The sequence below is a fragment of the Phalacrocorax aristotelis genome, chromosome 2, assembly GCF_949628215.1.
Source record: "Phalacrocorax aristotelis chromosome 2, bGulAri2.1, whole genome shotgun sequence".
Lineage (NCBI taxonomy): Eukaryota > Metazoa > Chordata > Aves > Suliformes > Phalacrocoracidae > Phalacrocorax > Phalacrocorax aristotelis.
Window position 1 is genome coordinate 74,889,298 of NC_134277.1, and position 26,410 is coordinate 74,915,707.

The 26,410-nt window shown below is 42.4% G+C and overlaps 1 long non-coding RNA gene across 2 annotated transcripts in view; it reads left to right on the plus strand.

Moving 5' to 3' along the window:
- Positions 1-26,410, plus strand: part of LOC142053051 (uncharacterized) — a 57,215-nt gene that overhangs the window by 20,367 nt on the left and 10,438 nt on the right. Inside the window, exons 2-3 of one of the 2 annotated variants that reach the window (XR_012659073.1) lie at positions 20,360-20,563; positions 21,353-21,504. This is a non-coding gene — a long non-coding RNA (uncharacterized LOC142053051). Of the gene's footprint in view, positions 1-20,359; positions 20,564-21,352; positions 21,505-26,410 lie in introns of those variants that run through there. The other variant, XR_012659069.1, reaches the window with a different exon arrangement.

Consider the following 26,410-nt stretch of genomic DNA (forward strand, 5'->3'; position numbering starts at 1 on the left):
ATAACAGCCAGAGAGATATAAATGAAGCTAAGCAGAATTCCTAGACATTTCTGGCACTGCTGCACAGAGAGGTCTTTGTGGTGTTGTGAATAACAAGTATTTAACCCCTGGCAAAAGCAGTTTGCAAGTACCGTACATTTCAGAGTAGATGATGGCTCTACAATGTGGCAAAGGGAGAAACTGAAATTCCACCCACCCTAACCCCAGATACTCTCCAGGGCTCGGGTAGTGCGTCTGGGACTCCTGAAGCATCTTTTGCATTGTAGCCTGTTGCCATTGCTGGGAACAAGCTCCTGCCGGATGGGGAGCCCGGGTTTACAAGGTGCAGCTAGCAGAATGAGTGTAGCTATATTAGTTGTGTCTATTATCAGGGGAGAGGGAGGGCGATGATTTAGACTGCATGAGTTCAGAGCTAACTGGGCTAAAGGTCATAGGTCAGATCGCTGTCATTAGTAGTAGAAGTCTGGGACTGCTGTTGTATATGTGCAAAATAGTATCCATGTTTTAGAAGATGAAGAAACTCCAAGAAAAATATGGCATAATGCACTGATTCTTTTTGTCTAATGTGAAAAGGAGCTCTGTACTATTACTCTTTCCCTTTAATACAGCACATCAGAAGGCAGCCATGAGGTAGCCAATTTATTCCAAGGAGAGAAATAAGACATGGAAAGGAGGCAAGATTTTTGTAAAAGTTTTTCAATGTAGAGATTTAAAACAGCAACTGTTTAGATGTCTCTGAGCTATTGCAAGCTGCTCAGGCTGAAATGAAGGAAGCTTCATAAGATTAGTTCTAGTACAGAGTGGGTTTTGCCATGTCTGACTAGTGGAAATCGATCTCCAAAAATTTATAGTGCCTCTCTCAAGATTCAAATCTGTGCTTGCCATTTAGGAAAAGCCTGAATGGTTAAATGAGGCTTAGAAGGTGACAAGTGTGTTGAGAGCTTTAAAGCCGTTTGGATCAGCTGTAGAAGTACAGAAGTAAGTCTTCTGCTCAAAGCGTTTGAGAAACGTAACAGGAGAAGATACATGAATAAGTGTTTATTAAGAGTTTACAACCGAAATTCACACATCTACAACAGAAAAGAAAATACGTTGCTTGCTTGTGGCTGAGACTGTTAAAGCCTTATGGTCAGCAAATGCTGAAATGCAGTTTGTTTTATTGCCTTTGGAAATGATCACTGTGAGAAGTCACTGTGATCAGCAATATGTAGCCTTACTCCCAGCAGGAGAGGGAAATGCTTTTTCTGCTTTGAAAAATTCAAAAGTTGACTTCAAAACAAGTTGTTGTACATCTATTGCTATGCAGGAGTAAAAATTTGGCTACAACATGCTCTGTGAAAAGTCCCAGATGAATTTTCTGTGATGCTCTAAAAATCTCTTCCTTTCCAAGAAAAATCTAGTAGTGGACAAAAGTGGAATACAGTCAGTCTGTATATAACAGTGCTGCCAAAATAGTTCCCGGTTTAGCCTGGGAGAGGAACAGAAGGACAAAAGAGGGTTAAAATCCATGCGGACCTATCAACCAGGCCTGGATCACTGCTGTTCTATACAGCATAGTGCTCTCACCACCATTTCTGCAGTGCCTTTGCTGTTTCTTTCTGCTAAGTGTAGAAACAGACCCATACTTACTCTTAGGTTTTGAGGAATAGATGTACTAAGCAAACCGTAGTGATAACATGCCTGCTTTGATATGTACAACCTTTAATAAGGGACTTTCTTCTAGAAAATTATATGATGTTCTGCCTTGCGCTCCAGATTTCCCTACCCCAAAAGTCAAGCTAGAAGTCTCCAGACAAAATCAAATTCATAAATAAACCTCCTCCCTCTTGAAATGCCACTGCAAGCGTAATTCCTACCCGTCAAAGGCGGCCACTGCTGTCATTCTTTAGTAGGCACTAACATGATTTGAATGTCTTTGGATGGCACATTTCTATTTAACTCTTTTTTCTTGCTGCTAGGCTCTTTCATTATCTGTGGCTCTGGTCTTGCTCATCTGCATTCAATTTATTTTGTGGTTTCGAGAGCTGCAGTAGTTAATGCTGAAAGCCACAAAGGCTGATAACAAATTACAAATATCTTCAGTAAATCCTTCTGAAATGAGCACAGTGCTTGAGAAAGGTCCTGAGCAGAGATTGGGACCCTGAGATTGGGACCCAAAGTCTCTTCCTGCCATACTTGTGTAGGAAGCTCTACCAAGGCAATATTCCCCTTGTTTTAGTGAGGTGCTCCCTTGCATGTGGCGGACTCAGTAGGACGTGGCCGCAGAGCTTGAGGGACCTGCCTGCTGTTTCTGGCTCTGTCAGTGAACTGCTGGCCAGCTGCTCTACCTACCCATGCCTTGTCTTCCTCTGCAGAACGGGGATGGTGCTACTCGCTGTAACGGCATGCACTGGGAAAGCGCTCATTGCATTTTGGGTCCATTTCTACATTGTTTTTAGCAGCCAACAGTTTTGCTGAGGAGCTGAGGTAGAGAAAACTGGAGGTTATTGTAGTTACTTGACATTTTAAAGCTGAGGGTGAGAGGTAAATCTAGACATGCTCTTGTTGTATCTTTCTAACAAACATAGAATCGTACCCAGGGAATCCCACTGAGGCACAGAATTCAGCCCCTGAGCAGTTTCTCATGACCCTTTGTTTTGTTTTGTGACTTTTACCTGTGTTTTGGTTGAAGTTTTTTTAACAGTTTAAGTTACCTGTTTCCTTCAAGGAACTTAATGGCTTTGTGAAACTAACTTAAATGCATGACAACTCTTAAAGCACCTTTTCCTCTGTAAGGTTCAATGATTTTTAACAACGCAGAATACTAGAAGAGGTCTCTGCAGACTTCACTAATCACATATATCAAATATTCAACATCCTTTCTTCCTGGAAGGAACTGGCTATAGCATCCTTGAATTTGATTAGATAAATAATAAGGGTATTTCTTCTATTTTTCATTAGTCAATATAATAAAGCATCAAAAGATAAATATGGTCTATATAAAAAAAATTGCTTGTGATACAGGGGATTTATTACTTATAATAATATTTAACAGATGTATATGCTCTTTTATATTTGCATTAAGTGCAATAAAATGGCAGTGCAATGAAAACAGTGTTTTCCAGGGCCACGAGAGAATGGTGCCATAAAAAGTTTTCAGGTAACAGTATTATAATGAGACATCAATTAATGTGTGTATCAGAGGGACTTGAGACAGGAAACAGGTATTATAAAAAACAGTTAAAGGCTTATGCGGCCTTAAGTTTCAGGCAGAACCTGAAGAATGTAGCCTAGAATGCAGGTGTTATTTCTGGTTATATCCTTTCATGGAACTATGAGGTGTTTTCATGAGTTATCACAGGGCCTTGTAACTCCCGTAAAAATTCTCATCCTATATAAAAGCATTTAATAATGCCAAAAAGATGGTCATACAGTCCTTATGGTTTGTGCTATAACAGCATTAGCATGGCTGCAACCCTTTCCCTGTGAGGACCACCCTGGCATCTCTTGCAGAAAAGCATTGTGAATATATGGCAGTTCACAAACCTCAAATTGTGAATTGCTGTTATAGGTGATGGTGTATTGCTGAGGGTTTCTTCCATCATAGGTAATGATTTTGGAGGTTTGGGACAGAGAACAAAAAAACAACCGAACAAAAAAAGATAGGATATATTTTGAAATGTTTGCAGATTTCCAAATTTGGTTTCGGCACTAAGATGAAGATTTTGCTTTCTTTTTTCTCTTTTTTAATTAATAAGACCCCTGCAGACATTTTCCTCTAAATGGAAGCTGCAAATAACTGAGAAAGGAAAGAACTTAAACAGAATAGAGAGCTGCAATAGGGAGCCAAAACTGTGGGTGGGCCTTCCACAGAGCTAAAGAATTGAAGAGAAAAACTGGAAAGCAGGCTATCTCTGAGGAATTTTCCTCCAAAAAGCTTTTGCGAGATGGGAGTTCAGCTACCAGCAGTTGAGGAGGCAATAGCCCGAATGACAAGCATACTAGAAAAAAATCTATGGCTGTACTGGCACAGCGTTGCTTTCTTCATGCTAGCTGCCCCAGAGCTTGAATTCTGTAGTTTTGTTTTTTGGTGGTGGTAGGTCTTTTCACCTGTTGTCGCAGAATTTACGGTTCATTTTGGAGTGGTAATGTTCATGTTGGTGCGGTGCCAAGCAGTGGCTGCCTCTACTGTCTCAGCTCTTAGGACTGTTGATTCACTGACGTTGCTGATAAAATCAATCAAACAAAAGGGATCAGCAAAACCCATCCAAAATAGGAAGCCCTTCAGAGAGGCTCTTGATTATTAGTTGGTTGGATTATGGTTACTTCAATTATTACTACATTTTTACTCGATTATTTTCCTGTCTGTTTGCTATGTTTTTAAAAGCAGACATCAAGAGTCTTTCAGCTGTCCTTTTAAGACTTGTGCAGAGTAATAAAGGCCAATAAAACTCTGCAGTTCTATTGCTTAAGCGCTGAGCTTGTGGTTTGATCAGATTAGCATTATATGGACCTTTCGTTTAAAACACTAACAAGTATGGCTGCAGTGGCATATATCTAGCTGGGTTGTGTCCCAGGGATCAGGACACACCCTCCAATATTTTTGTGGAATAGTTTGGACCAGTCTTAGGAGCAACCAAATGCTGGAATAACTATTTATAGTGTAATGTTTTATGTATGGGTCTCTGATAGATACATAGTTTAAGGCTAGGCTTTTCCTGCTACAGCTGGACTTTTAGATAAGTATTTCAAAGGTGCTGAGTTGCTAAGGGGACCTCCTGCACTTTGTGACGTTCAGCTGAACTGATAGCACTAGAGGAAATTTGAAAGTGTGTTTGTGTGAGTTTCTCTAGTGCTGATGTTTTCTAACACATCCAGATTTTAAAATCTTGACTCATATTTATTTGCTAATCTCCAAGAGTTAATTGCTTCCTTGTGGAAATCCCAGAACAAAATGTACTCCCTACACTGTGCTTGGAGAGAGGCAGAATACACATTTCTTGACGTACATTTCTTTTTCTGAGGCTTTTTATTCCTGATGGTGGTGTTTGATTAATTTTCTTAGCTTCTTACTGATACAGGTGAGTGAGGAAGGGTTACACCGCCTCAGACTTGTCTTAGAAAATCTGGCCACTTAACAAACCCGTGAACTGGCAATCAGAAGGTGTGTTTGTGAAGTGGCATCTATGGCTGTGGCCAAAACCAACCCAAGCAGTTGACTGCCTGTGTGGGGCAGCCCACCTCTGGGCTAGGGGGTTATTGCCACCTCCGGAATAGGCTTGTCAGAGGCAAACCACCTCTTGGTCCCTAGACCATCCTAACTGCCAGACTGTGTCTGGTGATGGTTTGAGGAGAGTGTGGCTGGAAGTGGTAAATTTGTGACAGAGAGGACATTTGGGTAGTTAGCTGGTGGTGAGGAGCACGTTGAAGCCCTTGGGAATGCTCTTGGACATGGTTTGTCAATGTGGCCTAAATGGATAGTGTGTACTGATGCTCTTATTCACGTGGAAACCAAATCATATATGGCAAGAGCACTGGAACAGGAGTTGGAAAAGATAATTTCTAACTCTGCCTCAAAAGCAGATCTATTGCTTAATCCTCATCAAGGTAGCTGTCACTATGTCTCTGGCTGAAAACATGGGGAAAATTACATTTCTGAATGAGTCCTAATCATATTACTACTACTGCTATTACTACTGCTTAGGAGCAGTTTGTGGATCTACGCAATCTGGCTCTAGCCACTACTGCTGCTCCAGGCAAGGACTATTGCAATTTCAATGTCACCTGATGGGCAGGAAGCTAGTTTGACAATGTTAATTCTCAGAAGTTTGAGTACTCTCACTATTAAATCAGCACACACGACTGTTAGCAGTGGTTGTAAAATTATGCAGCCTTTAAAAAAAAAAAAATCCAGACACATGCCAGTTGTATTACAGACCTCATCTGTGCATCTACTGGTTCAAAATGGAAAAAAATCCCTTGCCTAGCATGTTGATCAAGTAATTTTTATAAATCACATCTCACAGTAACATCCTGTTTCAATGGTGTATGCTCTTTCTTTCTGTCTGTGTTTCTCTTTCTTTTTTGTATATTTTTGCTTCCTTCTCAGTGCTTTGTAGCCAGTGGAAGAATTTATAAAGTCTTTAAAATATTTGATCTGAAGTCTTGTTCCAAAACAGTGTAGTCAGTAACAGTCTCTTAAATTGATTCTGTGGACTTTAGATCAGTATCTAATCATAAAAGGTGAGGAGCAACAAAACATACCCTTTGTTTTTCTGCCCCCCGCAAAGCTACAGGTTTTTTATCTTCTTTTGAAGGCCCACAGTGATTTAAATCTGCTTCTCAGACTGCCCTGTGGTGTGGCATGATCAGAAGGGTGCTGCAGCAGCAGCAGCGCTGGCTTACAGAGCTCCTGTACCTGTCAGGTTAGGTCAAGGTTTCACAAGCTGTTGTGCTCAGCAGCAAGACTTGCTCCATCTCTGCCTGCCCTCATTTCCCCTTCTCCTTTCCAGGCTCCCCACTCTGTTGGGCTAACACAGTGGCTGGTGGAATCCCACCCTAAATGGGCTTGGGGAACCAATTTGGGTTATAACTCCTTAGTTCCCTCCTCTCCCCCAAATTTCTATGCTCTTTTTTTAAGCTTGACTCTTCCCCTTATTGGTTTTACAGTTTGGCCATGCGAAGAGACATGTTGGCAGAGCTGAAGACAAACAGCATGGGGTGAGGAGCAGGGAAGTCAGGGGATTAAACCTGGAACTATTTGAAGGGTGTTTTCTCCTGACCAGTCAATGCTGAATCCAAGGAAATAGAGTTAACCCAAAAGACTAAATTCTGAGGCTTCTGCTCAGGATTCAGCTTTTACTCTGTGAGTATTTCCACTGAAATTGCTGCTGCTGCTCCCAGGAAGGAAGTGTGAGTGCAGTCTAACTCTATCAGCCCCTGGCTCCAAGGCAGGCCCATCTGGTGATGGATCTCTTTCAAACAAGAAGTAAATTTAGACTGATTTATGCTTTTACCCAAAAATCATGCAGTACTTCCAGAGCTGAATGTTCAGTTGACTCTGAACAGTGTTATAGCTGTGTTTATTTTAGTTGTTTGTCTTTGCAAATCAGCTCAGACTGAAGGCAGAGAAAGATTTGCATGAATGATTGCAAACAAAAAACTGCTGATTTCCCCAAACTCTAGTTAATTGACCGTCCACCAACTCTAGGGAAAACAGATGGAAACTGTGGCCAGAAAAAAAATAATTTTTTAAAAAAAGTCCTTGAAACACCAACACAGAACCTGCAGAACAAGTCTATAGCAACAGCTGTCTTTTGGGGGGCTTCAGTATTCCTTCAGAATAGACAGCAGAGCAGGGCATACGTGACCCTTGGACCTCACTTCTTGTTGGCTGAGAGCCACCCAATTGTTGCACATTATAAACATCGTCTCCTCTTCTTGGCACCGACAGATTTTCCCACGGGGAGTCAACGCCAGCAGCACCAAAGGCTTTCTGAGGGCTTCTCAAAGAAAGAGGTTGTGTCTGAAAACCAAAGTCCAAGTGGCAAGCCAAGGAGAGGCCCCTGCAACAAGTCATTGAGAAAAGATAGGAAACCCTTTGTCTGAGGAGGAAGCTCTTTGCCCTGAGTTTCAACTAATATCTCTGAGGAAATGCCTGTGGAGTCTATGAATATACCCAAGGAATCCTTCTCCAGCCATATTATTATAATTTGGATTGCAATTTTATTGCAGTGTATAAGCCAAATCTAAGATCTAAGTCTCTATTCCCTGTTGGTCCCTTGGCTGTTCAGATAGGAGGGATGAGAGAACATAAAATTTTGTCATTTGCACTTCTTGTTTGAAGGCTGTATTGTGCAGTCTAGACAATGGGGGACATTAGTCTGCTTGAAGGAAGTTGTATATTAAAGATAATCTTTGGGAGATGGCTAGTCCTGAGGGAGGGATATGAAGCCTGTGTCAATGTCTGAGGAAGAGAAGAGATACTTAATGTTTCACTGCAGGATGACTCGTGACATTCATCTCCTGGCCCTGATCTCCAGGCTTATGATATGACACATGTCCCTCTTCAACTCCTGGAAGAAAGAAGCAGTTCTGTACAATGACTGTGCTGGTGTGGGAGCTTTTGCAGATTTTCTCACTGAATTCAGTTTCGGAAATGGGATGGATACAGAATAGATGGGATACTATTTTTGAAGCTCCTGCTGTCACCATTTCAGGTAGGAGGATCTAAGTTTGCCCTGTAAAGTGAGGCCTCTGAGGAAGCTTGTTCACTTCAACTTAATGATTCTTTTTTTCCAAGATGAGTTATTTCAGATGCCCTGGAGGCCCAAGAACATTGTTTTCACTTGCCCTTACATATCTGGACTTACAGAAAATTTCCCTACGAATTAAAGATGTGATACCAAATTTCAAAAGCTGAGACTACCCTATGTGCTTCAGCAAGAGAACATGAGACATCAGGGGACATCTCTGATCTTTTTTTCTGTACAGTTTTAAATCACTCCGCAGTTTCCAACTGCAGGGGTATTCCTGTCAATGACCAAAAAGACATTAAGGTATTTTCTCTATGAAAATAGTGATATTGCTCCCCACCCTTTCAAGGCAGACTCAGATCATCACCCCCTGTTCCATGAACGCTTGTAGCTGTCTCAGGTTTCACAGGGAGCTTTTCTTCCTATGGGTGTCTTAAAATATTTCTCTATTTGGGCTTCGTAGATGTGGACTTCATAGCTTCTCCACCCAGAAGGTGTGTGTGGCAAGCCCTTGCTACACCAGGCAGTGATTAGAAATTATCCTCAGCCTTAAGGCAAACAAATAACAGCATGTATGAAAAAGAGAGGCATTACACACTGCACCGAGGGGTCAGCCACTCGGACAGCACGCCATCTTACTTCATGCTGCCTTGCTTGTCCTTCACCCTTTTTACTGCCCCAAGTTTTGCTCTTACCACTCACCACATCTTTTTTAAACCTTCCAGGTCATTACATGAGTCATGCCTTGGTTGAGGCCTCGGTTCTTGAAGGAAGGCACAGTTTCACGATGGCTGAAGCCAGTCCAAATACAGCTGGCCATCAGTCCATGCTTGCTCCCATCCCAGGTAGTTCTGTTATTAAGCAGTGGAACAGTTCAAGGAATTAATTGGACTAAAAAGAAGTTTAACAGGAAGTAAAAGATTAATTTTAAGCTGCTAGAAGTGGTTTATTTTCCACTTGCTATACTACTCATTGCTGGCACAAATGAAAAGGCAGACAATCTACAAAGAGAATATCTGGATGATTCAGCGTTCTGCAATATACTTAAGGTCAGGTTAGACACATCCATAGCGATTCCATGCTTGCTGTTGGATAGGGATTTTTTAAGAGTTGTGGACAGAGAGTTTCCCTCTGAACAATGGTAAAGAAGCAGAACTCTGTGGAGGAGGAGAATTAAATGTCTTTATCCTTGCCTCCATCAATGAGTTCTGTAGAAATGTCATGGAGGTCTTGTGAAGGATGGAAATGCAAGCCATGTTGTGCTTGCAAAGATCAAAGCAGAAATAGCCAGCCTAAGGATGCAAGTTCAGATATTTTATTCTACTTTGGGAGCGCTAAGACCATTGTAACACACTTTTCTAATTTACTGAGCAAGCGTGGTGTAATGGGAAGCTTGCTGCACAGACTGCTGTAGGATAACAGGCACAAGAGCGGCTGGAGCTTGCTGACTCAGCTGCAGCAACTCCAGTGCTTCCCCACGTCCTGCTGCTTTGCATCATCAGCGCTGGTGTCACCGCTATCAATCACAGACATGTCACCTCCTGCAGTCATGAAACGCAGGCAGGGAGGCGAGCATACACATACCCCCCACCAGACACACATACAGCCACGGCAGCAGCGAGCGGATCCTGGCAGTTGCGCAGCAGCAGTGCCCTTACGGCTCACGCAGCTGCTCTGCATCTGAGGCAGGGGCGTCCCCTGTGCCACTACAGCAGATGTCAGATACGGCAATTTAGGGGACAGGGTGCCACTGCAGCCCCAGCCAGGAGGCCATGAAAGAAAGGGCACAAAGCAAGGCCACATCTGTTCTGGAACAAAGGACATCTGTCCCTGGCCTGAGCTGCTTTTTGGCATGATTTCACAAGGACAAAGGCTCAGGTTGACTGATACAAGGCTGGTACTCCATAAAACAAGCCATAGGGTCTTAGGGTGTCCAAATGTTTGCTGACAGTGAGACGGTGCTCTGGTAGGCGTGAGGTTTTATTCTTCCATCTGAGGGGAGTGTAGCACAGGATGGGGACCATCCTGTGCACAGCCTTTAACTGCACATCTGCCCATGTTTTAGGATCTCTTTGTGCAGTACAAAAACTAGACCACTATCAGATTATAGACAACAGATGTTCTGTTCAAGTAGTTTTGTGTCTTGTTTCCTCATAGCAGGAAAATTTCTTTTGCTTCTTTAGAAACTTTCTCCAGGTTGTTAGATTTCAGTTGTGGGCAACTTATTTGTTGAAAGGCTGCAAACCACAGATGCACATTGGCCTTATGCATGAATGTGAGTCCTACAGGAGAAAATCTTTTAGAAAGAACAGATTTCTAATATGCCTTCAGTTAAGTGTTCTGGAATGAAGCTGACCGTAGCAAATTCTAATTATTAGCTTGCTTAGCATCATTGTTAAAAAACATGCTGTACCTCGTTCCCTTCTCTGCTGGTGCCAGTAGTGGCTGTAATGCTTTTTAGCTGGGGGGGATCACAGCAGAAAATTTTGTAGCAGAGTGCGTGCGCACGTGTGCACACAAGTATAATGCAGTAGAGATTTAGGAGAACAATATCGTACAAAACCAGAACAGTCTGGGTTATTCATTACTAAGATTTTAGTAACAAGATGGGTATATTTAGTTGTTGTATGCTGAAAAACAGAAGCAAATGACCGTTAACATTTTAAGACCTTGTAACTTTTTCCTGTGCACTCCTTTTTATGTTCAGCCCAAGTTGCCACATGCCTGTCTCTGTGGGGGACAGACAGCGAAATCTTCACTGTGGGCTGCTGCCAAGTGCACGAATGCATGAGAACTCTGTAATGCATTTAAGCATTAAAGAAAAAACACAAAACCAAAATCTATGGAAGCTTGTTACATGGTGCCTCTTAATCACATGCTGTCTCCATTGTGTTTTGCTGCCCATACTTGATAGTGTTAAGAAAGAACAACGAATAAAGATTTTAGCATAGTTTATAAAGCGCTGGCGGGGATGGTGTACCCACTGTCCTGCAGGTAAGAGCCTCTGGCCTTGCGTCTCATAATGATAGTTGCTGAAACTGTTGGCCCTGCCCAGCTGTTTAAGGAGCTGATTTTCCTACTGCATCTTTGAAGAAAAAGAAAATAAAGTATATTACAGGGGGCCAAGACCAGAGATACGCATCCTCACTCTACTCAGTGAATGGGAAATATGACTGAGAAAAAAAGGAAGAATAATTTTGGAACTGTAACATTCTGCTAGATGGTCTGAAACTTAACACCTGCTGATGCATCTGCTACATCTGCAGTCTTAACGGAGAGGTGTGAGGCACAAAATTCACACTGAGATCCAGATGAACTCTGTATACTACAAAGTACAGAGTTAAAATAAAGAAGGTGGAAGTTATTCTTGTGTATACCAAGATGTCCAGATAGAATTTCAAATATCCAGTAATGATACGAGAAACTGCAACAAGAGAATTGTTAGAAAAAAAAACGATCTAACTTTCAACAGCTCACTGGAGATTTTCTTCTGCAGAACAATTTGTTACATACTGCTGTTTGATGGCTTTTACAAACACACATCTGTAAGAGTGCTTCTGGGATTTGAGCAGTCTGCAACGTTGGAGCCCCTGTTCATTTACATTAGCCCTCAAAGTGGCAAAAGACATGGTAAGTACAGGGACATATATGGAGAATTCACGTTTCCTGGCTTTATTTTCATCTAGCTTGAGAGCCTAATATAAAATTGCCGGCATGATATGCAGCCGATGGGACCTTCAGAGAGTGACTGAGAGTTCCTAAATGATGGAACTTTCCTCTCTCCGTTCCCCATAGAAGCACTCTAAGCGTGGGCAGTGTGAATTATCCACTTGAACTGAGCTGATGTGCTGGATCCCGAGGTACAGTCTGGAGTCCTTCTTACTGACTTTATCCAGTTCCTGGCCGCCTCTGGCCAGAGGGATGGCCCCTGGCTAGCACATGCTGAGCACAGGAGACAGAGCCCTCCTCCGGATCATCGTGCTTTTGTCTGAACCCAGTATCACTGGCAAAGGATGAACTCCTTGAATGCTCTTCCTGGTTCTTGCTTGGGAAGCTGCTCTTATGTTTAATTCATGGCCTACACAGATGTCAATATGCTCCATCAGCAGGTGAGATAAAGCCATCGATTTTGGCATAAAGCAGCTTGGTAGAGGCTTATAGGCATAGAAAGAGAGTTTAAGGCATCTATAGATACTCTTGAAGCTAGTGCCACCTTCATCACTGCTGGCCTCCTCATTTTTGTTTCATTGTTCATTAGTTATAGTGATGAATCAGATCAGGGAACTTACTTGGGTTTAAAATATCCCGATTTAGAACCTGGATCAATTCCCTGATCAGTTCACCTTGTGACATTTATAGCTGCATTGTATAACCTCATCCCGAATAAATGTTCGCTAAGAGCAAAGGGATACTCCCTGAGGATTGTTCAAACATGAGTTTCTAATCAGTAAGTGTCCTGGCACCACTATGAGGGTGGTGAAGTAGTGAAAAGGAATAGCTGTGAAGGGGATGGGAGCTGGTGGAGGTTCTCATGAGCACTGCTACTAAAACAGACATCCAGGAGCCGTGGTCTGGGTGGACTGTAGATGTAGTCTACAGAGAACAGAACTACCATTAGTTAGGAAATGCAGGGATAGGTCTCACGCTTCTACTACGGACCTGTGCAAATTAATCTGCTGCAGATATTTCATTCCCCAAATTCCTCAAACAATTCAGTAGTTTATATATAGCCAAAGTTGTTGGAAGGCAGCCGTTTATGAGGAAAAGGACAGTAGTTGGCATGTACTGCTACTATGACTGGCACTCAGAGAAACTGTAATGATATGCAAAGTCAAAGAGATGTTGTGTTTAAAGGTAACAAAATCTTTAAGCAATCATTTTTATAGAGTGTTCGCCAAAGAGGATGAAACTATGTTTATTTTATTAGGAAAATAAGAAAAGCTGGACTTGATTTTTTCTGGTTTTGAACTGTAATTTGCCCACCCTTTCCAGCTATCTGAAACAAAATAAGAGGCATTGTTTATTTACTGGTTTACAGCCAGTTTCTTACACTGAGTTTTTCTAAATCTGGTATTGTAACGAATAGTACTTTGCAATGTATATTTTAGCCTTTCAGCATGTATTTCAGATTATGCTGTTTCAAAATCAAGTGCCTACGGTATTCACAGTAGTGACTGAGAGAAATTAAGAAGGTTCATCTCTTACAAAATGTAATTGCTGCTCTTCTTATTTAGCCTTAGCCCTCGGCCAAAATTTATATCCAAGTTATATGCCACACCCCAAAGAAATACTAACGTTTTCATAAGAGGAAAAGAATGCTTTGGGATCGCCAGAATAAAAGCTTCCAGGATTATCTTGGTGATTGAGTCATAAACAAAGTTGCTCTGAAATGGAAGGATAAAAGTCATAGGGATTAATACCAGATCTTGCATATTTGTAACTGTTAGTACTTCTTCAGTCCTGCTGTGGAGGTGAGCAGATGCTCCAGATGCGAACGTGGGTATGATGAGTCCAGACGTGTCAGTTTAGCCTTGGTTCTGGTCCCTGTTGCTCCCCCCTGTATTTACAGTTAGCCTAATCCAAGCTCTAGAGCCAAATATCTCAGTCCCTTGAATTGACGCTGACTCCTGAACTACGCCTCTGGCACCTGTAAAACCCTGTGCCCTAAAAGAGAGTCAGGACAGGGTCGTAAGGAATGGAAAGGAGATTGTATATTAATGCTATGAGTAGCAGATAGAACCCATTGTTTCGCCATGGGATTTAGCATCTGGGTTATTTAAACACACACTGTGTTGTTTACTGTCACCAGAGAGCCCTTCCTAGGGCTGAACCAAGAACTTTGCAGGTCTCTTGCTCATTTCAGTTTTTGACATCACAAGGAGCCATTTATTTTCTGGTGGAAAGTTTAAAAATGAACACTTGAAATTCTTAAATAAAACCATGCAATTTAAAAAATTTGAGTGTGCTGTCCCTCTGCCCCAAATCCTTCATCGCTTCCAGTTGCAGATGGATGACACTCAAAAACATGATATTGGATTTGTGTTTTGTTTTTAATAGATCTTCCTCTCTGCATTTTATTCTGTGATTTTCCTGATGGATGTGACAGAAATCAGAAAGCTGTAGGTTTTATTTACTTATTTACCCGCTTGCTTTGCTGTTAAGCTCCGGGAATGATCATTTGCTTTCCTCTGAGGAGTCATTAATTACATAACATGAATTATCCATGGCTGTAGAGACTGCAAACCGCCTGCTGGCACAATGGCCCCTCTGGTAAAGGGTAGAGAAGCCTCATCATGGTACCCCTTAGCACTATTTTAGTTAAGAACCTGTCAGACTCCATTAAACACCCCATTATTCAGGATTTCTGAGCAATCTATGAATATTTGCTCTGGTACAAAAGAGCTCAGCTGAAGAGCTCCTATTTTTAGCTGGAGGTTAGGTTTGGTTGTTGTTTTCTTTTTCAGCTCCTTTCAAAAAGATGCTCTCAAGGTTAATGGAACCATACTTTGACCTCCCTTTGTAATATTGTGCCTGTTTGCCCTATATGGTATTTCTGTATATGTGAGTATTCCCCTGACAAATGTGTCACAACATGAGTCACTGCAAAAGATGCAGACCAAATAACAAAGTTCATTGGCAGTCCTTACAAGACTGAATTCAGTAGAAGTCAGGGCACAGTGTATCTTCTGTCACAAGGTTTTGAACCTTTGTTAGAAAACAACCTCCTGTAATTAGTACTCAATGCCTCTCTTAGGGCCTAATCGTGCAACGGGATGTGCCTACACTGGCCTAAATGCTCAATGAATGGTGTCATCATCTCCTGCCCAGACCCAACAAAGTGCTTTAGCGGGGCAGGGGATAGCTTTCGTGACACATAGGTCTGATGGGTTTGTCTTTTATTAAATGGTATAGCTCTCCTAATGAAGACAGCAGTGGGGTTTTTCCTGACTCTTCATAGTACAGCAAGCCTCCTAATGGAAGCAATCAAAATAATAGTGAATGAACTGAGCTCAGCTCTCCTTATTATGAAAGGCCCGGACCAATTACTTTAAAGGCAAATGATATCTCATAGAGCTTCTCTGGTAAGGAATGCACATTTTGATTAGTGTTTATTGGTGTTCTTCTACATAACTGGCATCATATAAATAGATATAAGCACAAGGAGGAAAAAATCTGTCTGGGCCTTGCTCATCTGTCTCTAATTTAGGGGACAGAGTAAGGTATAGGCATTTTGCTGTTAAACTTTTTGTATTGAATCTTGCATTCTACATATATTAGAAACGCATACTAAATCCTGCATTGAAAAGAATATTGCTAAAGTCTCACCCTTGGGAACTGAGAAGACTATGAATGAAGGTCACAGTGCAATCTGAATTTTGCCCATTTGGGCATACAGAGTAGAAGAAAGTCTTTGTTGACTCTTACAATTTCAGTGAATGTGCAGATATGTGTCTAAAAGGTACAGAAACCAAAATCATCTAATTTCATGCTTCCTGCTTCCCTGAGCCTTCTAGCAGAGTCTGTGGGAATACAAATCTTACTACTTTCTGTAGATATGGTAGGGAGTACTAAGCTAACCTGACATACTGAAGTCCATGTGACTACATGGGATGTGCCCAAGGGTTTGAAGGGAGCTGACCTATGTCATAGTGAGGCTGCTTTCTATCCTTTTTGAAAGGTTAGAGTGACCGAGGTAGGTTCCTGATGACTGGGAAAAGGCATCACACCTGCATTCAAGAAGAGGAAGGAGGATCCAGGGAGCTATGGGTTGCTTAGACCAACCTCAGTCCCTGGGAAGATCATGGAAGCCTGTGAGACAGCATCTGGGTACTATGTCCAGTTTTGGGCTCCCCAGTGCAAAAGCATTGACATACTGGAGTGAGTTCAGTGGAGGGACACCAAAATGATCAGAGGCTTGAAGCACAAGATGTGTGAAAGAGGCTGAGAGAGCTGCTTCTGTCCCACGGAGATGAGAAGTCTGAGGACAGATCTTAATGCTGTCTACAACTACCTAATGAGATAATGTAAGGATTATTGGGCCAGACTTCTTGGGCACACCATGTCAGGACGAGAAGAACCAAACATATGCTGGAACACGGGAAATTCTGACTTTGTGTAAGGGAATTTTTTTATTGTGAAGGTGGTCAAACACTGGAACATGTACTTAAAGAAGCTGTAAAGTCCCCACCATTGGGGATCTTCAAAACACAGCTGTACAAGCCCTTGTACAACTTGCTTTAACTAGATCTGCTTTGAGCAGGAGGTTGGGCTGGAGACCTCTGGAAGTCCCTTCCAACTGGAATGACTGCATGAAGGTTTTGAAGGAAATAAGGTGTTATGTTTATTTCAGTAATTTAATGGGACACCCTAGATCTTGTGATTGGAGTTAAAAATAGAGTTTGGAATTTGCCAGACCTCCAGTCAATCACATCTGCGTTTCCAACGTTGCTCTCACAATAGGAGAGCGGTTGCTGTCTTGGAATTGTTTCAGACGGAGCCTGGCTGTGGGAGGCAATTGCAGTGACACAGCAGAAAATTATCAGGAGATTTTCATGTGTAGAAAAGGTTTAGTGACAGCAACTCAGGTCACGGCCAAGCTTGACCTTAGAAAGTCCTTTTTTAGGTCCTTCCACCCATGTCATTCTGAAGGAGTCAGTTCATCACAGCCTTCTGGAATTCTTCATGACAGCAACTCCACTGTTTACTGCAAAATTGTATATAACTGGAGGACACTATTAGCGTAGTGAGCCCAGAACGTGCCAGACACTTTTGAAATAGTACACTATTAAAACTGGATGTATAACAGCTTTTCAGTGGTGATTTGATTTGATTTTGTAGTTTTGTTAAAAGACTTGGGCTGGGTTTATACCACTGTATTAAATGTGCTTGGGAATATTCCCAGCCATTGAGGCCGATGGGCATGGAACAGCCTGCACCTATGCTGGTGAACTGGGTTGGCCTGTGCTAGGTGGCTGCAAGCGAACTGCTGCTTGGGCGTGGTTCCTGGCACACTCCCATGACCAAAACAGGTCCAGAGATTGCTTGGGAAAGCACTAGTTGGAGGAGGCTACATTCATGCTGGGGAACTCTCACAGTTTATTAGCATAGGTGACAGTGTTGGAGCGCACAGGCACATTGTGGGCATGCTTGAATTTACCAATATGCTCTAAGGCAGATGAGCTAATAAGTCCTTGTGATGAGAAAAGGGGACCTGAACACCTATTTCTGGAACATTAAGTACCATTAAATTTCCTGGATCCTCTCCTAGTACTAGCCTGCTATAGACTTCTTGGGGGAAGGGCTCAGCCTTTTGAATTGGCTTTCATCCCTTCACAAGAAATTTTGTATTCACAGCTACTTTAATGTTTTTCTCTCTGGCAATTCCCAGTGTGTTGGGCCTTAAGTCAAGGAAATGTTAGTAAGCAAATTTAAAACTCAATTAGATTTCTGCTTCTGTTACGGTTCTCTCCCACGAATAAATATGTGTACAGACAGAGTCTCCTGCAAGAAAACAGAGCAGGCATGAGAGCCAAAGCCTGTCTGCCCAGCTGACCCTCTTTGATATTTTGACTTCTCTGTGACTTCAACCAATGCTGGCAAAAGTGTGTTTCATTGATGTCCACGTGATACCCCGAAAAATCTTTTGTGCTACAAACAGTACATATGTTTCAAATGTCTCCAAATGAAAAGACCTAGAAACAAACATTTCTTGTTCCCATTGCCATGTAAACCCAAGTAGCGTGCACTACAGACCTTAGAAAGGTCTTACAGACCTTAGAAAAGTCGGAAAAGTTAAAACCCAAGGATGTTCTTCCTCTCTGCTGTATGCAAGTAGAGTGCTAACGTGTTTCTGCATAAATCTAATCTACGAAAGACGTACAGCTGGAACTAACCTGGTCCAATGAGGACAATAATGATTCTTGAGGACTGTGGAACAGTAAGTGCTGAAGTGGAGCAATTGGTTGAGTTAGCCATGAGGCGCTTTTCTGTTCTGAACTTTATTTCTGTTGTAAGTATGGAAGAATTCCCTCTATTTTTAATGGTTTCAAAAACAGCCTACGGAGAAGGTCTAGCCAATACTCTGAGGATGTTGCTGGCACTATGGCTTCAGTGCCTGCATATATTTCTTTTCATTGTTCATAACATAAATTTTCAAGGTGTAAAGGACAAAAAGCAGAAGGCAGTGGGAATCTCTTGGCTTTCTCCTTTTCCCACTTGAAGAATGCATCCATGCAAGACAGAACGGTACCACAAGGTGACATGCTTTTTCCCTGGAAGGACTCCTAATGCGGCAAATTGACAGTATCTGCTGTGGTTGCATTGTGCAGAACTGAAGGAATCCTTCCTGGGACTGCAGAAACAGCATCACTGAAATGATTGCCAGGTAGAGCCATTTTGGTTTTCATTATGAGAGTATTTCTACATCTGGCCTGAGAAAATATGTCCATGGTCTTTCATAAACTATCTTTGAAATCTCTTGTGCATGTCCAAGGATGCTCCTAGGGAAGCACTGCACAAACTCTGCTCCAGAGAAACCCTCTGCGGTCAGAAGGCTACAGAAAATAGTTTTGGCTGGTTAGAGGGGTTGCATCAGGGCATATGTAGGATGCATCCTGGTAGGCAGCAAACAACTGGGGCTGCAAGGATGTATAGGGCCTCACAGCTGTTCAGCAGGCCACGTACCACACTTTGCTCCTGCCTAAAGAAGGGAGATTCTGTGGACTTAAAAGGTCCATTGCTTCAGAAATATAAAAACCACTCCTCTAGTTCTGGTTTTCTGCCTGCTGAAATCAGCACATAGGCTTTCACTTGAGTTCTCTGTCCTTGCCTCAAGGCCTAATCCCACATTCAGGAACAGAAGCAACGTTACCATGACACAGTAGACGTCCCACAAACCTTACAACTTGTTTTCTATCAGCCTCTTTTGAGTCTGGGGTGAAATTATAATACAATTATACAATATATTAGTAGTGATGGCCAATTGACCATCTAATCCTTAGACAGAACACCACATAGTGCTGTTCTTTAAATCTTTTTTCATAGATGTAAGGAGTGAAAGAGTTTAGTTTTCATGTATGCTATCAATGTTGTTGGGGTTTTCTTTACAAATTTTAAGCTGGTCCTCAAAAGCGATCCTCTCCCCATTTTGAGGTAGTTACTTTTAACTCCAATACCTCATATAGTTCTGATCACTCTTTGCAGAAAGGTGAATTGGAACTGGCAGACGCAGGAAAGGGCAGTGAGAAAGATCAGCAGAACAGGGATCCTGCTTTACAGTAGGAAATTGATTGTTTAACCTTGCAAAACAAATGCAGAAATGGGATATGTTTGCTGTCTGGAATTGCATCAGGCGTGTAAATACCAGAGAAGAGAAAAGGAGCCACGGACACCTTAGAATACAAATGACCAGGAATAAATTTAAGCTTGAAATTAGAAACTGGTTTCTAGGCATCTGAACAGTAGCCCCATAAGTGACCTCTTAAAATAGATCTTGCTGTGGTTATGAATGAGAAAGGGTGGTGAGGGTGCATGTATTAGCAGTGGCCTGGACTGAATGACTTGGTAGGTGCCTGCTAGTTTCATTTTTCTGCCATTACTGTCCTGAAAAATTGTCTTGGCAATAATACTGTGATGACAGCAAGATACACACTCAGCAGATTTCTTCCCTTTTTAGCTGGAGTTTCTTTTCCGAATTTTAAGTTCTCTTTTGCTATGGGTTGCAACGTTTCCTGTTTTGACTGTTTGCCTTAGGGAAAAAATCCTAATACTTCTAGAGATGGGCCTGATACATTTTGAGGAGAGCACATACCTACCTGCTCCAGGGCAGGAAAGAGAGCAAGGGTGAACTGGGAGGCTCTTTTGGCCCTGACCCACCTAGGATATCCTAGTGAAATCAGATCCAGGACCTGCATTCCATAAAGCTTTTTGTGGGAGAGAAACCCACAAAACTTTTCAGTTTATCTTGCTTGGGATTTTGCAGGGGCAGAGAATCTGCCAAGGTGGCGAGTACAATTGTAAAGGAGAACTGTGTATTCTATGACAGGTTTCTTCGCAATGTGAACAGATATTCCTGGATATTTGAACAGATAACCCTACCTGCTCTAATGCTGATATTTTTCTGCCAGGTTTTCAGCAAGCAGAATTGCTAGGGGGCCCAGGCAGCAGCATCCTCGTGAGAGCAGCTCTTCTGGGTACCTGAAGATTTCTACACAAGGAAAATTTGGGATGATCTTTTCCCCTGCAAATTGAGCCATGGTGGTGAATTTCCAGTCACATATGAGGACAAGGCAGATTATTTTGTGTTGCGGAAGAAAATCAGAGGTAAAAGGGTAGGTTGACACAGGCTTAAAGAAATGAAAAGAAGGCAGATCCAGTACACTGGAGACTTAGGCTGCCCTAAAACCAAGACAAATGGGGTCCAGTAAGTGGCAGTCCAATTTCATTTGATGGTCCCAGAAGCTGTGGGAAGAAATTATCCTCTTAACGCAGAGTCAAAGCTTACTGAAGCGGATGAGAAAATTGGCTGAATCACACCCAGAGGGTGTCAGTGCCACAGTTTGGTAAAAAAAATATTGACTTAGGAGATGAAAAGGGTAGTGACTTTCTGTGGAGAATGGAGCTGGTCTAACTCACGAGTAATAACCAAGCCATGAGCAGCTGAGGCACTAGAGACCTGTATGACAGATCCTCTGAACTATGGGGGGCTGGAGGGGAAGGAAATGCCTTAAAAGACTCAGTGGCAAAATAACTAAAGAATAGCCCTCTGTGATAAATAAATACAAATTGAAGATATTTTTTGCTTTTTTTTTCCTTGCTCCATTATTATTTCGATTTTTAAAAAATTTTTTCTTGTGGCCACTTCAAGGAGAGCTCTTTCCTAGCAGATATTTCCTAGAGACACTCTGACATCAATTACCATTTTGTCCCAGAACCTGTAGCAGCAGGCAACAGAGCTGCAATCCTGAATGAGTTAATAACCTCAGGGGTTATTTGGAGGAGTTTAAAAGGAAAGGGGTACAGCTCAGTCCACAAGCACAGCTGCTTTGCATGGCATGCTCCTGCAGTGACAGTTCTGCTGCAGAAATGCAGACCTGCCGGTCTTGAAAATCTTTTCACAGGTGCGCATGTCGTAATTGTGCCATGGGCCGTGGGTCAGCTAATCCAATTTGGCAACACAGAAATTAGTAAGAGAACAAAGACTCAGAATGGGTTACACGATACATTCAGGTGTGAATTGCCCAGAAGAAACAGCAACCACAAAAATCAGGAGTGCCCCAAGAAACCAGTACTGGCCCATTTTGGGGGTATGCATGTAACATCAATGTATAATCAATAAAACCTTCATGTTGTAGATAAGTTGAAAGTTGTTTGTGGCATAGGGTATCTCAAAGCTCCCACCCTGCCCTGAATGTGTAGTAACCTCACATCTGCACTAAAATCTGCTGTGTAGATCTGTCGTGTAGGTGGAAAATAGGCAAACTGAATCTCTCTCATTGGTCTAAATGATTCTTGTTCTGGAGGGCACCGTGTTAAATGAGTGGTGAGAAATTTGGCCCTGAATACAATTTGTTTCCTTGCTTGCCTCCTTCCTTGCAATATCACTCCCACACTTTTTATAGTATGACAAAACTCTGTGATACCTCTCCTTGCTCCTGATGCTTAGATAACAGTTTTATGAGTAGTTCATCCAATCCACCTAACCTTTTCAGCTGAATCCGCATCATATGGTAGATAAGCAAATGCAGTCCTTTTCTTCTACTCATGTTTTTAGTGCTGACTTATTGTCTGTGTTGGCATAAATACCTATTCTTGCCCTTGTCTTCTCGTCTTCTGTTTAAAATAGAGATAAGATAGACAGATTCTCCTTTGCTTCACAGGAGTGTTTGAAGGTTATGGTAATTAATATTTGCTAAGTATTGGCTGGAAAATGCTAGGGGATTACAAGGTTTAATCGCTATTCCAAGTGAGGTATTTGGTGGCTAATGAATACCTACAACAGCACAAAATGGAGCCACTAGAGGAACTTTATTCCTCTGGCTTGCATTAAGGCAAATCAGCTTGGAATCCTCTCACCCCACCTTCAGTATAAGGGTTTGAGGAATATATGAAGCTATTCTGAAAAACATTTATCACCCAGCTGCTGCTGGTGACATCAGCTTGGCCTGTTGCAGGGAACAAAGCATGCATTGCTAACTCCTGCTAAATAAAGCAGATTACTTTTTTCCTTTTTAAAGGGCAGATTTCCTTATGGAAAAGAAAAAAAAAAGCCAACACCAAGGCAACCAATCTCATTCCAGCACTTTCAGGTTCTGTTTTTATTGTTCTCAGCTCCCTCATACTTCCAATTATTTATGGAACAAGCTGTGTGTGAGTCACATGGTGGAGCTGGAATGATTCAGGAGTTTGCTGAGCGAAGAGAAACAGGAAAAGAAGGGCCTGGCAGTTCAGGCAAATTACATCAGTGCTTTGGCATCCCATCCCAGGCCTTGGAAAATGCAGCCCTTGCTGTGAGAAGGGTTGCGGAATGATACTGGGAGGCAGAAGCAGTTTGGTTTCTTGGCCATCCTGCAAAATAGCACGAGACGTCGTCATGTAAGGTTTTATCAGTAATGACAACTCAGGTGGGAGATATAGATGTGTAAATTGTAGCAAACGAAACAGCTGAAAGTATTGAAGAAAAATCCCATCCAAGCAGATGATTATGCATCTGTAAAAAAGGACAGAAACTGTAAGGAGTGTCTAATCTTCTTTACATTTCTCAGTTGATTGCCAACGCAGGTTTGCCTGGCTGAGTTTTCTTTTTTTTCCTTCTTAAGAATAGGAATTATACCTAGGTGACAATTCCTGTGAACTCTGCAAGCACAAAGCTAGTGAAGAATTTCACTGTTTTCTAAGATAATGAAAAGGAAGCCGCCAGGCAGTCATCAAAACTTGATATCCTTTATCCCTGGGTTCTCAAGACTGTGCTTCTGGTACCTCCTAAGAGATTAGCTGGAAAATCTTGAGATGCTAAGGCAGCATGTTTGCATTGACATATTTTCCTTTCAAAGTGGGGCTTTTGCTTAAGGACCACTCAGTGGCAGAGCTGATAAGACTATCTGGAATCCAGCACATTGCTATAGCTCAGTAGACAGTGCCAAGGACAATGGTTGTCTCTGCAGCTGCTACAATACAAGAATAAAATAAAAATCAATGGCAGTGCCTGGCAAGAAGCATGTCCCAATGTAAAAGTGACAGAGGTACATCAGTGAGGAACAAAATCAAGTATGTGCTGGTTTCAAAATTGTTTTTTAAACTTGATTTGTGTAAATTTATGGGCATCAGTACTGCTATTCCTGTCCAATGTGTCCTGTCTTTAAGGAGTGTACATACTTAATGTTAGTAGTGATGTTTTACTGCCATAGTGCAGTGATCTGCAAAGTCATACCTTGTGGCAAGCTGATGAAAAAAATTTTCTAAATCAATAAGCTCAAAATGTGGAAAATATTTTGCAAAACCACATTGATTCTGTTTCCGGCACTATGGCCTTCTCGCTGAAAGGACTGAAAAGGCCCAATTTTAGTCTCTGCAGTGTGACCCAGGTGTTCAGCTCTGCTCTAGAGACAGTGAAGCCAAAGCACAGACATTGTGCCTATGCAGGGCAGAGCGTGTGAATGCTTCCCTGGCTGCTGCAACCACTTCTGCTGTAATGCCTGCCGCTCTTCCAGGCTCTCTAGATTGCGCTGGGGTAGCGTAGTGTAAGAAAAGGTATAGAAAAAGGAGGTGTAGCCAGTCAGACTTCCCCTCTGGCATGTGATTCCTCCCTAACTGTGCTCATTTGCAATAGGCACAAGCGGTGTGTAAAAGCGAAACAGCCACCGCTGGGGCTGCTGGAAGGGAACCAGCCACAGCAGCAGGGCCAGGCAGGTCAATTTGCAGTGCCACTGGCAGAGCCATGGGACTAAGTCAGGAGGAAGGCAAAAGGGTGGAAGTGGGCAGTGATAATCATAGGACAGGTTAAAAAATAGCTCAGCAGCAGGAAGGAGCAAGCGTCCCAGCCTGCTGGGTGCTGCGCTTTTTGAGGTGAGGCTGCAACAGCTTGCGGCTGGTGTGCAGCGGCTGCGGTTTGCTAAAGTAAGCTTTCCTGACAGCTGTGGTTGGCAGCAGGGCTCTGGGCATTGCCTGCTGTGGCAGGTGAGAGTGATCAGAAGTGTGTTTATTTTGGCCAGGGGACCTCTCTGGCCCTGCCTCCAGAAGGCACTTTAGGAAGCTGATTGGTGCCGAGGACTTTCTGCAGGTGGTGGATGCTCTTGCAGAAGGAAACCCCAGTGGGGAAGTCACTGTGTTTTACCCCTTTGCCTCCCACAGTACCCTCACCTGCACTGGTTTTCAGAGGAGCTCCTCGCCAGGTCAGCAGTGCCTGTGTCATATTTGAAGCCACGGCTGAGGGTCCCTCTCTGCCTGGTGCCAGCCAGCAGCCCCAGGCACCATGTTTCCTTCTTCTGCCTTTAAGATGTGGTTTGGCAAGAGGAAAAAAGGTGGTGCAAAGAGGGTAACTAACATGTCATCTGTTTTGAAGGAGAGGTGACTGTCCCTGCAAATCCCTTCCCTGCTAGCAGCTCCGGTGCCGCTGTGCCAGGCATGGCTGGCGCAGGGGTATGAAAATAAACCCATGATTCACTGGGAGGAAATCTCAGGAACGACGAGTGTTTAAAACCAGCTTAATTAAAGCCTTATATTTTGTCGCTGTAGGCACATATTCAGATTACAGCAGTCCTGGTAGTGCGAGCATAAGGCTGAAGAGGGAAATGCTGCAGCAGCGGATGGCTTTTTGTATGGAAGGGAAGTTATATTTTCCTTTGAGAGTTCAGGGAGTTTACACGGGGGACTAGCAAGCACTCCCACTGCAGCAGCAGCCAGTCAGAAACCACTAAACCTTATGTGTGTTAGTCACGTCAAGTCACAAGATGTGACATTGACTAGTGACTCTAGCGCATGCTGAAAATTGCTTATTTTCACATGCAGAAAGCACAAATAAAAGCAATTAATCCCCATTTCCCTTTTTCTTGGGAAAATAAACAAAACAAAACTGTTTTGACTGGATAAAATATTTTGGCAGCATCCAAGTTTTGTTGAGGCATTTACATTTGTTCAAACCTCCTTTAATTCCCTTTTAGAATACATTTAGTAATTTTTCAAAATAGAAAAAAATTTATTTGAGGATGTCAAAATAATTCTTTTGGCTATCCTAATTTTTCTCCTGTTCTTTTAACTTAAACTGTTCTATGAACTTGTTCCAAATTTGTAGGTCACTTCCCTCTTCCACTAAACTTCATTTCTCAGTGAGGTTTTACATTATATAACATGTTATATATCTTAATATATTTTGGCTATTTTAGCTCCAAAGCATGCCCAGATCCAGGTGTGAGCAAACAGCATTGTCATTCCCCTGATTTAGTCATTCTTTCCTGAATAGGAATTCAGATTCCTAGACAGGCCTCCACATATAATTTGTCTTCGCCAAAATCATCCACTCTGAAGTTCCTAATTTTAAAAATCTGCCACTTTGCCTAGAAGTGCCTGGATTTCCAGTACCCTGGGCCTTTTTTCTTCTCCATGAGGCATAGTAAATAAGGCTATTTCCAATGAACTCTGTGGGCTTCCACTTACGCCAAATTTGGAACTGTTTGGATGTCCCTCAAAAGCAGAGTGATGCCAATTATTGTCACTATGAAATTCATGTGAAAGTGTCTAGTTCTTACATGGGCTGAAGGTCCAACCTGCACTTAAGACTATGGGTTGATGCGGGATCTGGATAGTTTCAGTGGTGTTACGTGTTACAGCTTGGGGTTTTGTCTAACAACGCTTTGAAGGAAGAGACATAACTATGGGGAAAAAAAGAAGCAAAGAGTTATTTTGCATTTGAAACCTGCCATGCAAAAGGAGCTCGATTTCACCCTGAATATGTACATTATTGGAGGAAATCTGCTCCGAGTTAAAGGAATAAAATGTCTTATGAAAACTGAAGGATATGTAGATGTTTCTTGTATACCACAGTGTGAAAGAGGAGGATGGAAGTTGAATAGTTCCTGTGTTTTTAGCCAGGGCCCTGACAGCTGAGAAAATAAATGGCTGATTTAGTGAAGCTGAAGTTGGTTGCAATGGGAGAATAATTGTAATTACCAGTGGAATACAGA